Below are 17,156 nucleotides of genomic sequence, written 5' to 3' on the forward strand. Positions count from 1 at the left end.
GGTCCTACTATCATCTTTGGTATACAAGGCAACACATCCATGCTTTTTTCTCTGCCTGTGCTTCCTGAAGAAGCTGTACCCTTCTATACCAATATTCCAATCATGTGACTTATTCCACCAAGTTTCTGTGATGCCATACGTATCCAGTCAGCCTTCAAAAAAATGGACAATGTGGATATGAATGTTCACCTCCTGCTAACTACTCTCAAAATGGTTCTTGGTAACTGTAGTATCAAGAAGTAAGCACTGCACCTAGACCTTGTATACACTACTGGTAATTGCAAATGCTCACATCGAAGCAGAACTCATATCTAAAGGAAGTTGCTCTAACAGGTAAGCAAAAACAAAAAGAAGCAGGCACTGTTATGATAGCCTGTCCACACCAAGAATGCATCCAGGGTGAAACTTGGTCCCATTGCAGTCAATGGAAATTTTGCTGTTGACATCAACAGAGCCACGCTTTCACTTATAGACTCTGTGTAAGCACTTATTAACTACAAAGGGCCATTTTGATATTGATTTTATACATTGAGTGATATTAAAACACAGTTGGTAGCAACACAAAAGTAACCACAAATCAATTGTGTAACCATAAAATAAAATGAATTCTTGAATTCTTATTGTGCTAAACTCATCACCTCATTGACAAACTGACTAAATCAGGCAATGTCTGACTCTAAACATACTACAATGTTCTATTAGTTAAGAAATCTACATAGCAATAAACTGCAGAGTCCATTTGGCAATTCCATAGTCTTCCACTAGACTCTTCCATTAGTCCAAAATATACTGGAATAGTTTTTCTTTCAAACATTCTTATATCCACCAGATTCAGTCCAAACCAAAATGATAAGTCCTTATTTGGGAACTTTAATCTTCAGCCTGTAAGGTCTTTGGCTGGTTTCTTAGTAGACGCTATAATCCTTTATGAAACAAAACATCTTGCTCTGCTACTGTTGCAGTAAATTTGGAAATATCATATAAAGTAGAATAAAACCAATTATCTTGAGTGTGAGGACTTTATTACAAGTACTGTCCTAAGTAACAGATGACCTTTTTGACCCCTTCTCATCGTCTCTACCTCTAAAGCCAGATAGACGGATGGCATCTGAGCATGAAGATAGACCAAGCATTCAGTCACTTGGAAGACTTAAAAAGTAACAGGTGTAATATTAAATATATATCAGAAGGGATTATTTCCTTTTTGTTCTCTTTCTAATACATCTGTGAATCCCAAATGTTTTTAAACATCTTCATCATACTTACCATCACATCATATAATAAGCTCCATTCTGCCTATGCCTGATTTTACAGAACTTTGAAATTTAAGCTAAAGTTTTTCTCTTTTTCTCTTATAGTACTGGTTACTCAGTCATCGTACAACTATGGTAACAGTATATTAAACTTGTTTCAGTGGTAAATCATTCTTTGCATATTTTACTGTAAAACAGTTTATTTCTTCAATAAATGAAATGAAAAGGATAAGGAGGAAGAATGTAAAAATATAGGTCATTTTATTGTAAATGTCCTCTTATAGTCATGGTAAAATCATTAATCATAATAAACTCATTTTGTCTAAAAGCAGAGGTAATACATTGGTCCATGTAAATCACTTTACGGCCTTGATGGAATGATGTTAGAATACCTAAATAGGTGCTGTAATAAATTTCCTCTTTTGGAACATTGTTTGGCAATGAAGGTTACCTAGGGGTGGGTGTGATTGGTGCCAACTGTTCATAAGAATAGTCTGCTTTTATTTCTGTAAAATGTATCGGAATACCATAAAGATGGGTTCCACACACCACGCCCCTCAGTGTCTGAATGGACACAGACATAGTGTAACTTTGGAACAATAAATGTCCAGGACACTTCTAGAATAAAATCCTAACTCCAGCTGCTTATAAGGTTTCCTGATATTTACAGGACTGAAACTAAAGAAAAATGAACACTGAAGGATGATTAATATATTGAACCTTTTAAAGTACTGTTTCTTTGAGAAGCAATTTTGGCATATTATATGCAGGTACATCAAATGTAAAACACAGTGGGTTCTACATATTCCATATTATGCCTTTTCCCCCCTAAACTTGGCTATGTATGTGATTTGGTCATGTACGTAGATGTGCTTAAATATAGCAATAATATATGATAGAAACATCATTTTATTTCACATATAAATAAATGATGTAGCCTGAGCAAGTCCTTATCCACTTATCCAAACATTGGCCAGTTACTGAATTCCTACAGCAGTCTGGCAATATAGATATACATCTGGCATCACAGAAAACAGAAGGGCTGTGAATGTCATATATACAACCTAAATGTCCTCATAGAAGATTTTTCAGCAAGGCTTTAGGGGAAATTGGTGTCTTCCCCTTTTGTGTTTTGTCTTTTCAATAATCCTGTTTATAGTTAAGTAACTTGTGTGTGTGACTCCAGAATGAATCAAGAACATGCACATTAAAAACATACCAGACCAGATTCTCTACTTCAACCAATTTTTGTTTGACAGGGCAGAGAGAAGGGAGACTGTGAGAGTACTAGGAGTGACTCCCTGATTCTCTGTCTAGTCCCAAAGGACTGTCCATCAGCTCAAGATACTTGGGATGAAATCTTGGCCCACCTGAAGTTAAAGGCAAAACTTGCAGGGTTTCACCTCTGGTATGCAGTGTGCTCTGGCCATGTTCCTCCCCACCCATGACTGCAGCCCAATCCAGATTACACCAATTTTGTATCTACTGAGGATTTCCAGCTGGGGGTTGCTGAAAGTGTTCTCCCTTTTTGCACTCTCTTTCTCTGCCTGGAAAGAGAGCACAGCCAGGCAGAGAATCTACCCCATGTTCAATAAGTTAGAAGCTTATTAATTAGCTAATGTTTATAAAACTCCTGGAACATACAAAGCAGTTAGCATTTACTATTATTAAATAGAGCATTTTGTACATACTTAAAATCTACATACTAGCAATTTGTTCCAAATATTAACTATACTATTTACTTTAAAATATTTCCATTGTACCTTAAACAGCTTCTTGTGCTCTGATTTCTCAATGGCTTTGTAATTGGTGTAAATGCTCTTGCAGATCACAGCTTATGTAGTCCTGTAAGAAATGACAGAGAGAAATCTAGTCTGAGGCTACTGGAGTAATTTTGTACTGTTCTACAGAAAATGTGAAGTTTGATACAGATTTTAACCATGTGACAATCTGACACTGGTTCACAAGTTATTCAATCAAGTGCAAACTGAATAACAAATAATAATGATAATGATGATGCCTGGCTCTTACATAGCACTTTTGATTCATTTATTTCAAAGCTGTTTACAAAGGAGGCCAGTACTATCCCCATTTTATAGATGAGGAAACTGAAGCACAGGGAGGTAAAGTATCTTGCCCAAGGTGACCGAGCAGGCCAGTGGCAGAGCTGCGAATAGACAACTCATGTGCCCTGAGTCCCAGTCCGGTGCTCCACCTCCTAGGAAACATTGCCTCCCAAAGCAAATTATGAATAATAAACTTCTTTGTAGTCTAAACTGGATAAGATGGCATTGCTTCCTCTAAATGGAATGGCTATACTTAATCTTGCTTAAAAGTTAATTTTATTAATTTTTAAGATTAATGTGCCTTTCTGAAAAAAAACCCATAATACACATATGGTAATATCGCTATGCAATATGATGCTGCTAAGCTTGAATCCATGTCAAAATTCTCTGGGATCTTTGAGAGGTATGTGATGGACAATTAAAGTGGAATATATATAAAATTTAAAGGAACAGAATGATCAAAACTGCTTTTCCAATTTCCCAGATTCTTTAACTGTTACCACAGTTATCAGTTATCTAAGGGTATGTCTACACTACATTTAGACATTTGCAGCTGGCTCATGCCAGTTGACTCAGGCTTGGAGGGCTTGAGTTAAGCAGCTGTTTAATTGCAGTATAAACTTCCTGGCTCAGCCTGGAGCCTGGACTCTAGGACCCTGAAAGGTGGGAAGGTCCCAGAGCCCAGGCTCTAGGCTGAGCCCAGAAGTTCACACTGCAATTAAAGAGACCCACAGCCCGAGCCCTGTGAGCCTGAGTCAGCTGGCACAGGCCAGCCACAGGTTTTTAATTGCAGCACAGACATACCCTAAAAGGACTAGCAAGGATACAGGTATCTCCATCCACCCATTTGTACTAACTTTACTGAGAACAGATAAGGAAAATAAAATGCGTGCATAGCAATTGATAATTCTACAAAAGAATGTTCTATTTTGTAATTATCCAGAACTACTTCTTCCCAGAATGCTTATCTTTACATTCAGTCTCTATGAAAATAAAGACGATGCTTCCCTTTCAGTTCAGATTCTGCTGAAATTACCCCTCTTGAAGCCAGTGCAAAATGGCTTACAGTGATCAGCTTAGTATAAATACCTAGATAGATAAAGCGATTTAGAAATCAGATCCCTCAGGTTCCAGCCCCTGTAGTGGTACATGGTTCTTTTCCTCTTTTACCAGAAACAGTTTTTATTTAGTTTTGCTAATTCAAGGACAGAAAACAACACTTAAGCCAGGTAAAATAAAATGAAATTGTTTCATTCATTTCCTCTCAAGTATGAAGTTCTACTCATCAGCTGCTGATATAGATGGTATTTTTTCAGTTAGGATGTTCTGACTGAGTGTGCTTTATATTGCCTTCCTAACTAATAAAACAATTAGCTCTATGGAGCTGCTTGTTTGTTTCTCTAAAACAATTAATTAAATAATTCTTAAATCTTTTGCACAAACTCCTTGGTCATTAGTGTGGGTCACTTCAGACTTTAACTTGTTTTGTTCTTGTTTTTTTCCCCACTCATTCTATACCTGTTAATTTTCTTCTCTGTAGAAAGCTTTTTATTAATAATTTTTAACATATTTTACAGACCAATAGCAATAAAGTTTTATTTGATTCAGTAAAGCAATAAGCCACAACAGTCTCTTGGTGAATTTTGCCCGATCCCTTCACCAACACTGCTTACTAAAATTTACTTTAGTATGGCTTCTTGCAAATAGTATATGACTCCTTAATTTTAAAGTCCTTTAGAAGCCCTCTGAAACACATATTGTAGATGTGGCATATTATTAATGTGTCCTTCCCCCATGAAACATAGTACCTAGTGGATAAGATGGAACAGTATGAAAAAAGTTATAAAACTGTTTATTATCCTACTATTCTGAATATTTCCTGTTTGTAATCTCTTTCTCTCTAGGGCCCCGTATGCTATATGGAACCCCTTCTCTCTTTTTAAGGTTTAAAATGACACCTATCACCACTGTATCTGAGCACCTCACAAACCACAATCATAATGTATTTTTTTCTCTTCCCTCTCCCACCCACCCAGCAGATTTCTTGATAGCTTTATAGGTTTCTATGTGAGTGAGATACTTATTTCAGGAATGCTAAATCCCAGAAATTAAATTTGCATTTTAGTTCTGATTGTGCAACTCATGGTCTCCTGATGAGTTTTGTGAACTTAATCAACTTGTAATAGATTGTGGCATAGCAGTATGTGAGAGGGGGAGGATAAGAGTGGGAAGTGGCGTGCCTGTAATGCTGAATGCTACGGAGGATTCTGGGCTAAAGAGAAATCCATAGGCATCCTAGGGACACTGCCTTAATTTAGAGCAGCCCTTGGGGGCAGTCAGTCAGTATACAGATGGTGTAAAGCCATTTTATCACCCCTTCCCCACACTGTGACTTCTGTGCACTCTCTCTCCCTCTCAGAAGACACAACACAGTATCTGCCCCAGAAACTTCAAGGTACAGATGGTGTGAACTCCCCTTGCTCAGATATTTAGAAGACTGTTGTTGAACTATTTTATGAATGTGTCCTGTCTCCTTACATGACACCTTCCCCTCTATCAGCTATGGATTTTCTATTCACTCATCCTCTTCATCTCACCAGAAATAATCTCTTAACATCCAATATTGTTTTCTGTATTCCCCTTAGTCTTGCCAAACTCCTCCCATATTTTCAGGAATGGTCCTCTTCTTCTGTAACTAATGCCCATAATTCAAGACCACTTAGGACATGTAATAGATATTATCTTTTATTTTGAAGCCTTATTCTCTTAAACTCCTGCAGTACTTTCCAGGTTGCCAAAAAACATCTTTTCACGTATCTTAAACTAGCACAGCTAGGAAGTCTGCTCAGTCTGAACTATCACCCATGCTTCTGCCCTCCCTGCCACTCTTAAAGAGACATTGTTAAATGGAATTCAAACCTGTGAAAAATGTACTTCAAATCAACAATGTCTCAAGGGTGGTAACATATGACCCACACAAATAAAAGGAAAAAACCTATTTGCTCTTAATGTTCTTCACATGCAATTCATTTGAGATAATATGCAATTGCACATCTTTGTATCATTTCTATTTTTTTGTTTTGGAAAAGTGAATTAGTTACACTTTTGTACTCCTTAACAATGTGGTGTACTTTTAAAATTCATATGGAAATCCATTATTTTCCAGAGCAGTGTTAAAGCTGCAAAATTATTCTTAAAGCAATCATGGTTGTATGAAATGTCCCTCTATTTCTCTCACCATATTACAAGCTAGAACTAATGAGACTTTTTGAACTCGGTACTTTGTGCATCTTGCCTTAATCATTTTCTGTCAGATGCACTGCAGTCAGCAAGGGGATTACCATCTTGCAGAATTGTTGTATGCAGCATCTGCCAGAGAAGGATTTTCCTGATCCCTGTGACTGTCATGTTAGTAAAGGGAACACCTCAATGTAAAAATCTTCTAACTACAAACCCACTGCATCTATCAGTCATAGATGATATGCTGATGTCTTATTTGAGTTTGGTGAGGACACCATCTGTACTGCTTTAGCTCAGAACCAGGGATATGTATCACTTTCTTTGCAGATAACAAAAAGAGCTCTTTAGAGAAGTGCACATAAATCTGTATACAGGAAGGAAGGAATTGAAGTCGCTTGGAAAATTTTATTGCATTCCACAGAAAGAATGTGCAGTTAAAAACAGAGAGAGAGAGATCAGAAGAACCAGAATATACTGGCAGCTATTCAGAGAGTGTATTTTAATGTACACCTACATGATCACATACTATTCCTCAAATAATGAATCATACAATTTATTTTCTGTCACAGTTGGGGCATATACAGAACACCACCACAAGATTCTCTCAGTATAAAGTCTGCCTCACAAATCCTCCAGGCTGGCTCATTCCCATAATTGTCTTCCTCCTCTCCTACTCCCAGGCTTCAGAGTTTCTCCAAAGACAATCTCATGATCACATGGACTTCCGCCACTATATATTGGTTCACTCCTCCTTCAGCTCTGCAATTTTCCTGGTCTCACAGCTCTAATTCTCCACTCTCTTTGACTCCCAAGACAAAAATTCCAGCCACCTCTTTGCCACCTTTGACTTCCTCCATAAACCCACCACACTTCTAGCACTCTCCTGCCTCTCCATACAGAATATTGCCAAATATTTCAGAGAAATTCATTGTGACCTTCTTACTCTCTCTTCCTCCTTCCATTATATCTTATCTTTCCCATCACTGATGCTGAGGTTTCTCATCTCCTCTCCTCTAAGTCCTCCACCTATTCCAGTGACCCTTACTCCTTCTGCCTCATGACCTTCCTTGTTCCCCACTTTCCTTCCCTTTTTCCTCAATCTCTCTCAGCTCACTGAGTGCACCATTAACAACTGCTTGCTCTCCCTTCCCAGCTCTGTGCTTGATTCCCCACCTGGTTCCTGACCCCTCAAATTTACTGAAACTATTCTTACCAAGGTCTCCAATTACCATTTCCTGGCCTCTTCCTCCTTGATTGCTCAGCGACCTTTGACACGGTCAATCATACCCTCCTTTTAAAAATGTCCCTCTTTTGGCTTTTGTGAATCTTGCCCCTCCTTGTATTCTTCCTTCTTCTCTGGTTGTTCCTTCGTTATCACATTTCTGTGGGTCCTCATCCTCTTTTGGTGGGCTTCTAATCCCAGAGGAGTCACTCCTCTTTGCTATTTACACCCTATCTCGGTATTACCTCATCTACTCATATAGCCTGAACTACTAGCTTTTGCCAATGGCTCACAAATCTACCTCTGCTCCTGATCTACACCCAGTCCCACATTTCAGCCTGTGTTCCTGACATCTTGCCCTAAATTTAAAATTAGGATGGCCAAAAACAAGCTCATCTTCTCTCCCAAGTCCTCCCTTTTCCATCTATCTTCTGCCACTGATGGCACCTCAATCCTGCTTGTCACTCAGGCACATAACTCAGGTGTTATTTTGGACGGTCTCTTTTTTAAACCTGCACATCTGGACCACATTCAAATCCTGCAGTTTCATCCTCTACAACATTTTCGAAGTCTGACTTTTCCTTGGTCCACACCACTGAAACCTCTTGCCAGGCCCTTAGCATCTCTTTTCTGGCCTACCACTGCCCTTCCTGACACTAGTTTGTTCACTCAGGTCCATATACAAAATGCTGCTATTAACAACAAACACTTTCCTTGCCAATTCCACTGATCATGTCAGTCCCCTCAGCTCTCCACTGACTCCCCCTCATTTACTACATCAAATACATGCTTCTAGTCCTTTACTTTAAGGTTCACATGTAATCTAGCCCCTTCCTACTTATCTACCCTTGTAACTCGTCACCCCCTACCCCCTTCACTCTGCCAGTCTCACTTTCTTCCATGCTGCTCCTTATGCATAGAACACCCTCCCTGAGCTGGTCTGTAATGCCACTTCTCTATACTCCTTTAAAGCCTCTCTCAAGACCTGTGTTTGCCATGATGCCAAATGTAAATCATCATCTGTTAGTGTAGACTTGCAGGGATTTCTGTTATTCGGCTATTATTTATATATTTTAATTAAAGAAACCTTTAACAAAAAAATTCTAGCTATTCACAAAGCTGATCTCTGAATGATGCATGCTCTTTCTGCTGCTTACCTTATCCTCCCTCCCCAGTTCCTTCCAACTGTTTGTTATATCCACTCTAGCATCTTGACCTAAATTTAGGTCGTAAACTCTTTATGGCAAGAGCTATGCTTGTACTCTCTCTACAGGATCCTGCATAAATGCAGGTCAATTCTGATTAGGGCTTCTAGACTCTACTGCAGGGGTGGCCAACCCGAGCCTGAGAAGGAGCCAGAATTTATCAATGTACATTGCCAAAGAGCCATAGTAATACATCAGAAGCCTGCTCATCAGCTCCCTCCCGCTCCCAGCACCTTCCACCCACCAGCAGCCCCGATGATCAGCGTCTTCCCCTCCCTCCCCACAGCTCCCAATCAGCTGTTTCATGGCATGGAGGAGGCTCTGAGGGGGAAAGGGAAGGAGTGAGGGCACAGCAGGCTCAGGGGAGCGGGCGGGAAGTGGTGGAGTAGGGGCAGGGCCTATGGCAGAGCCAGGGGTTGAGCAGTGAGGACCTCCCGGCACATTGGAAAGTTGGCGCCTGTAGCTCCATCCCCGAAGTCGGTGCCTGTACCAGGAGCCGCATATTAACTTCTGAAGAGCCACATGTGGCTCCGGAGCCACAGGTTGGCCACCCCTGCTCTACTGTAATAATCTATTATGATAATTAGAAAATTGTTCTTGATGATGGGGAAGAAAGGCAGTCATGTTCCACCACTGAATTTCAGAAATCTCTCACGTAGTCTGTCGGTTCAACAGCATGAAAATGTCATCATCTCTTTTTGTGGAACTGGAGTGACGCTGAAGTCTAAAGCATGACACACATGAGTCGGGCAGACAAAGTCATTGGTGAGCATCTTGGTAGCTATAGCAGTGGTATGACGCTTTCCCCTTGCAGCTAACAGTTTATTTCTGGCTTCTTCAAAGGATTGGAAAGCTCTGAGTATTGTGTCACCATGCTGATCTATTTGATGCAGCTTTCTCAAGATCAACTGGTTTTATTACACCAAAGTGTATGCTGTTCTCGATGCTGTCCTTGAAGTACTTTCTGGGGTGGCATTGATTCTGGTGTCCTTGTGCCAATTCTCCATAGAAAAGTTTTCTGGGAAGTTGCTGTTCAGGCATCCTAATGATGTGTCCAACCCAATGTACTTGAGCTTTTATTAGCATGGCCTTGATGCTTGTAGCATTTGACTTTTGGAGAACCTCCAGGTTGGTAACTTTGTCTTGCCAGCGGATTCCCATAATGGCGCGCATATGGAAGGCCTCTAGCTTTTTAATGCACCATTTGTATGGTGTCCACGTCTCACAGCCATAGAGGAGAGATGTGAGCACAAAAGCATTGTAGTTTTATTTTTGTTAAGAGGGTTACGTTGTGGGATTTCAGGACTTTGTTATGTAGCTTTCCAAATGACTGAGAAGCTTTCTGTATCCTGTTCATGATTCCTTTGTCAAGAGATCCATCATTGGAGATGTCGCTGCCGAGATAAGTAAAACTGTCAGCTTGCTTTAGTTGGAGTCCACTAAGGGAGATGCGGGGGGATATGGCATGGAGTGGTGAAGATGACTGATGCAACACCACAGTTTTCTCCAGGCCAAATAAAATTGAGGCCAAATAATTGTGATGCTTCAGCGAAGCGATCTATGATGCACTGGAGACGTCCCTCTGTTTGTGCTAGGAGGACACAATTATCTGCAAAGAGTGCTTCTCTTATTAGTAGTTCTATTACTTTTGTTTTTGCTTTAAGCCTTATAAGATTGAAGACTGAGCCGTCGTCTCTGTATCTGATGTATATGCCTCTGTTAAGCCTGTTTGTAGCATGTTTGAGAACTAGGGTGAACTTCAGAAATGCTAATATGACAAAAGGCCAGATCCTCAGCTTGTGTGAACTGGCTTAGCTCCATTGAAGTCTCTCATTTACAAGACCCCAGTGACTAAAAATACTGACGTTGGCTTTATTAAATGAATACAGATGAAGAGTAAGTAAAACTATACCTGATGGCACTGAATTGTAATGGTATAAAGATCAGAGTAAAACAGAACTAAAAATCTGAAAGGGTGTTTTCTTTTGTTCAGTAAATATGGCTGAAACAAGTTTAAGATAAGACATTTCAGTTTATTTCATCCTGTGAGTTACTCACAGTTTGAAGACACTCATATACAGACTCCATCAAGTTCCCCAGCTCTGAAGTCTGCAGGCTGCAAGAATCAAATTTGGCCCTAAGAACAGCACTGCTCACCATTTCCCAATTATAACTCTCCTTAACTTTTAAATTAGTCACCTGAGCAACAGCTTTTGTTAAAGAACTCCAGAATACTTGCAGAAGTTTTAAATGTAGGGGACCCACGTTGGAAATGACAGGATTTTTCCAAGGACACACATTTGACTCCTGCAGCACTGAAGAGTGTGTGCCAGACAGAAGTTAGGGACTGCTGCTGTATTAGCTCACAAAGCCGTAAGCTTAGCATTAGCTTTATTTGAAGTTCAATTTAATTTTACTTCATTTTGTTTGAAAAGTCCTGTACAGTACAGATGTTATGAATTTGCTCATGCCCAGGGAAATTATGTAGACTATTTGTGGAGGTATATAGAGATTAATATTTGTAGGAACTGATCCATTTTGCGTGACAAACTATCCTTCCATCTTAGATGGTGTTCAAATAGACTTGTGGCAATGAATCCATCTCATTTTAGTCACTTGCAAACAGAGTAAACATAGAGTGAAAAATTCCAGAATGTAGATAGTTTTTTTTAAACAACATTGTCACCTAGCTCAGCTTCTGATCATATTAAGCAAAAAAATCTTTCTATTAATCTTCAAGGGTTTGGAGATTTCCACAGTATTCCTTCTTTACTGCCTACTGCTGCTGTTCTCCAGATAAGGAGATGAGGTCAGTGGGCCTGGTACCTGAGGTAGGTTCCTCTGGAAAATAAGACCTTAGCATATGTCATATACAAGCCAAATTTTCAACTTTCTTCAGTTCACATGAGAAGCAACAATAGATTGGTCTGGGAATTCTGAAAGTTATATGCAATGAGTAAACCAGTAATAAAATCTTGGTTTTACTTTCTGCTTTGTTGTTTACAGCAAAGCATCATATGAAATAATTTTACACTTAATCCTTGGCTGCCTGTACCAGTCCAATGCTCAGAAGAGAAGTTTGCACATGAGCATTCAGAAGAAACTCCTTTTTTTAAAGGTTTTAGTATTTTTGACTGATTTGAATCAGCCCCAAACTGTAGCAAATTATCTTCCAGCCTTTTTGGTGAAAAAAATATTTGACAGCACCTGGAATTTTTAAAAATCAAAATATAGTTCTGGCCTCATTCTTATAATCCCCAATCCTACCTTCTTTGTCAGCACTTTTGGGGATTTTTTGTGTATTTCATGCCTTTTAAACATGGTAAAAATGAGGAAGCTATCCTCAGAGCCGATTCCTCAGGGCCGTCACCAGTAGTGAGGTAGTCATGACTATTTTCCTGGGTCAAGAGTAGACAGCAACCAGCAGCATTCCTCTCAGCAGGAAAACAGTCTCACTATGAAGCAGTTACACTGGTGCTGCTGCAGTTCCCCCAGGAGAGCCAGCAATGTGGTCAGTGCCATGACAGCAACACAACTAGATTGGAGCTCAGTATGGATAGCCTGAAGTTCATGGAAACCCTCAGGCAACTTGACAATCTTAGGCCTGAAACATACTGAAAATGGTCAACACCACAATAAGAAACCATGTAAAGTTATTCAAAGGAAAAAAACCTTAAACTGAACAGGAACAAACGCCAGATTGGTCTGAATGAGGCTGATTATTTTGGACATGTGCAGCAATCAAAGAAAGATGGAGGCAATTGCACAAAAGGTAAGATCCAAAACCAAGAAAGTCTAACAGCGATTTTGGGGCATGTTAATATGTATATGAAAATTATTCCTAATAATTAAGTTCTCTATTCAGAATGCTGCTTGAAGACAGAACAGAATGGCAATTCTACCTGGCAAGAAAAACATTGAGAATTTAAAAAGTTTGTCACAGAAGTCACAATACTGAAATATTCTGAGATTAATACAGAGTGTAAAAGCTTGATAGGACAGTTCCCAGCTTGTATCTACAAGAAGATCAATCAATGTCATATGCTAACACACAGCAGAACTAAGCTCAGATTGAAAAAATAAATGTTGGCAATTTTGGTTGTGAATGTGTTTATAGGCAGAAAGTGGTTGAGACATAAATTAGATTAAAAGAAGAGAAGTACTTGTGGCACCTTAGAGACTAACAAATTTATTTGAGCATAAGCTTTCATGAGCTACATGCATCCGATGAAGTGAGCTGTAGCTCACGAAAGCTTATGCTCAAATAAATTTGTTCGTCTTTAAGGTGCCACAAGTACTCCTTTTCTTTTTGCGAATATAGACTAAGACGGCTGGTACTCTGAAACCAGTCATAAATTAAACTGTAAATCAGTGGAAGCCAGATCTCAGAAATCATTGTGCATGATATTACCAGGGCTTCAAAAAATAATCGTGAAATTACAGAAGTATTTGTTCAATGGGAAATACGAAACCTATAAGGGATTTCTTATAGTAGTAATGCTTTCAAGAGTGCCTAGTGAAAGCAAGGAGCTTCAGGAACAGAAGTTTGAAGTAAATATGTCTCAAGTTCCACCGATTTCTGAAACAAAATTTGAGAAACTTCACCAAGAAACACAAAATGACCCAAACTTATAATTATGCAGCATAATTTTAAGTAGAGAACCAACAGAAAAAATCACCTTTCCACTGTGAAGATCCTGGGGCGAGCCAGGAACCACAATGGATTAGAGCCACCCTCTTCCCCCTCCACTGTACGTGTACCAAATGTGAGCGTGGTGCAGTTGAGGTTTCTGTCCCAAGAACCTAAATTTGAAGAATATAGACTATTAATTCTTACTAGTAAAGAGAAGACTTGAAAGTGATCTCTTACAAATATTCCATATTACAAAAGAAAATGACACAGTTAATAGAGATATGGAACCAAATTATGCTATTATTGATGATGGTTATCACTGACAGCAGAACTGGGCTTGACTTGGTTACTATGGTAAGAAGTCCACAGGCTTGTAAGGATACACAAATAAAACATTAGCAAGCTAAGAATAGATTTGGGAAAAGCTGATTAATGCAAAGAGTAATAAACATATGGGAAAAAGTTACAGGGGAAAGTGAAAGATTCACTAATTTGTGTCCTGAAAATAAAAGATTTAAGGGGAATGGTGAAAAAAGCAAGGAGGATTTATAATTACAGTAACTAAAAAAAATGGCAGGAATACTGGGTCTGGATGGCCTCTTCCTATTCCTAAAATTTCTTACGTTCTTTGTTTCTTTTCTACTAGTCATATCTGAGGCTGAGTTGTTGATATGTTATAGCAATGTGATGTCAATATATTTTAATGAATTATTATTAAGGCTGCATGTCTGTCATGGAAATCACGGATTCCGTGACTTTACTTGACCGCTGTGACTTCTGCAGTGGCTGGAGCTGGCTCAGGGACTGCCCGAGCTAGGCAGCAGCAGCAGTTTAGGTGTGGGAGGAGGCTAGGGGCAGGAGGTTGGAATGAAGGGCAGTACTGTCCTCAGGGAGGTTCCCTGGCTCCCACTGGTATGTCCCTGCGGTTCCAAGGTGGAGGGGCCAGAAGGCCCCGCGCCCGCAGGTGCTGTCCCTGCAGCTCCCACTGGCTGTGGTTCCCGGCCAATGGGAGCTGCGAAGCTGGCGCTTATGGCGGGAGTAGCGTGCGGTAGGAAGCCTGCCACCCCTGCCAATCACTCCCCCCCATGTGCGCCAGCAGGCATGCCAGCTGTGCGCTGCTGTCCGCCACCCCCGCCAGGACCAGCGGGGGTCCGGGACCACCCTCCCCGCAGTTTTAGTTGGGGCATATACTAAAAGTCATGGACAGGTCACAGGCTGTGAATTTTTGTTCACTGCCCATGACTTTGTCCACGACTTTTACTAAAAATACCTGTGACTAAAACATAGCCTTAATTATTATTAGCCAAATAGAATATGAAGGCTATTTATTTAGGCAGTGAGCCTGCACTCTGTCATTAGTCCAAGTCCTTGAGAAAATCTTTTCCTAGAGATAAAATGACATATTCTAAATTGTACCTTGGCAGAGATTTTTCCCCATTCTGTATTAAGTCACTGAGGGACAATAAAATTTTTATGGTGGTTAATGCATGGAATGTTATACTGATTTTCATAGTTTATGTGTTTTATAGCACCTTTTAAAATCTCCTCCTATAAGCTCCTGTACATATTGTGACACTGCACCCCGTACACTTTGCAGTGATATTATAGGATTGACAATTATAATGTATTTTATGCAAGACAAGTAATGTGAGGTGTCATTGGAAAAGTTATGATTTGCTGAATATGATTATCCTATTTGTATGCACGTATCATTTTTGTATCTGAAGTTATGAATATTGACTATGTATCTGTATTTCAAATGTAGTTACACCTGGGTAACATCCACTAGACAAGTCAGTCTAGATAGTGGGTGGGGAAGGGCCTATTCAGGGCAATAGTCCATTAGGAAAAAACAACAGACTTTAGGATAAGCTTATCTCCCATCTGGGGAGCCTTTCTGCAAATGTTACAGGCAGCCTCCAAGTAATGGCTGCTATGACTCTACAAGGACATATGATCAGACCACATAATGCTGGACTCCATCTTGGGATGTCAGTATTCTTCCACAGACTGGTCTGGGAACCAAGCTTTGAAACAAAGAGTTCCCGCCCTATGCAAAAGCTACATAAGCCAGGGAGTCACATTATCTGGGGTTCTTCAATCCCCACCCAAGAAGACTCCGGGAAACAACTTAGGAACGAAGACTGAACTGGGGGAAGTGCTGGACCCAGGCTAAAGGGACTTCTAGCCTGTGAATGAAACACCTGGAGATTCCAAGTGGTAAAGCAAGTGAAGTTTGCCCCTTAAGAATCTGTAGCCTGCTTGTATCATCTCTTAGGGTGAGAATCTGCTACTCATATCCAATCAATTTAGTATATTAAGTATATTTGTGTTTTTTGTTTATTTGCTAGGTAATCTGCTTTGATCTGTTTGCTATCACTTAAAACCTATCTTTTGTAGTTAATAAACTCGTTTTTGCTTTGTTTAAACCGGTAAGTTGGAGTGAAGTGTGTGGGAATCATAACTCAGGGCAAAGGCTATTGCATATTCCTTTCAACATTGAGGGAGGGGGTGAATTTTATGAGCTCACGCTGTACAGTTCCCTGTACAGCAGAAAACGGTATAATTTTGGGTTTATACTCCAGTGGTGGGTGAGAGTCTGGAAAGCTGGGAAATTGGCTGCTGTCTGCTGCATGTATTTGAGTGGCATCGGTCAACTCTCTCAGGTAGCTCAGTTAGTGTGTGTGGCACCATTTGTTGTTGGGTTGGGTGATAACAGGGCTTGGGTTAGGCTGACTGTGTCCCCAAGCAGTGTGAGCAGGGCCAACCCAACAGTGGTTAGAGGAGCCCAGCGGTTCCCACAGCTCCCAGACTGCACGCCAGGGGTGACAACATGTCACACATATCACTTAGCATAGTATTTGTCTGGAATCACAAGACCTCATGCCTTGATTGCAGGGACTTAAGACACCGCACCTGTGCAGAAGTCTCTTACCAACTTGGGGACTCTCTGGTGCAAGAGGGGTGTATGTTACAATACTAATGTCACTAGAGCTGACAGAACACCTGCACTAGATATTTTTAAAAATAAGTTTGCTGAAGTTGAAGCAATGGGATATTTGCAATGAGTTGCATAGGTTAGGGCAAGGAGGGCTCTATAGCTATTCCCTGATTTATGGCAGCAAATTTAAGGCTAATCATTTCTGAGAGCATTAAGACAGACATATACTATATATGCAATGAATAAATATGCAGCCCTCTTCCCAGTGAGTCTACATGTTTCACTGTAGAAATGGAACACACAGTTTGGAATACTAGTACACTCAGTTGTTAAAATAAACAAGGGATACATTTACAACTAAATTCATTTGTCAAGTTGACAGTGCTTAGAAGCTCTCTGCATGCAAAATACAGGAGCATCTGCCTACCACAAATACTTTAGTTATCTCTTTCATCTCCTGAAATGGATTCAAGATGTTATGAGGCTTTAAAATGCAGATTACATACACAAAACAAACCCAGAAGCAGATGCACTGACACTACAGAAAAGAATAGCTAACACCTACTGTTGGGGTGAATAAACAAAACAGAGTGCAA

The 17,156-nt window shown here is 40.0% G+C and overlaps 1 long non-coding RNA gene across 1 annotated transcript in view; it reads right to left on the reverse strand.

Annotated features, from left to right (window-relative positions):
• The window catches only part of LOC125633806 (uncharacterized), a 59,218-nt gene that overhangs the window by 23,072 nt on the left and 18,990 nt on the right, over nt 1–17,156 (reverse strand). The window contains exon 3 of the long non-coding RNA XR_007355714.2: nt 3,017–3,098. This is a non-coding gene — a long non-coding RNA (uncharacterized LOC125633806). The remainder of the gene's footprint in view (nt 1–3,016; nt 3,099–17,156) is intronic.

The sequence above is a fragment of the Caretta caretta genome, chromosome 3 (genome assembly GCF_965140235.1).
Source record: "Caretta caretta isolate rCarCar2 chromosome 3, rCarCar1.hap1, whole genome shotgun sequence".
NCBI classification, from domain to species: domain Eukaryota; kingdom Metazoa; phylum Chordata; order Testudines; family Cheloniidae; genus Caretta; species Caretta caretta.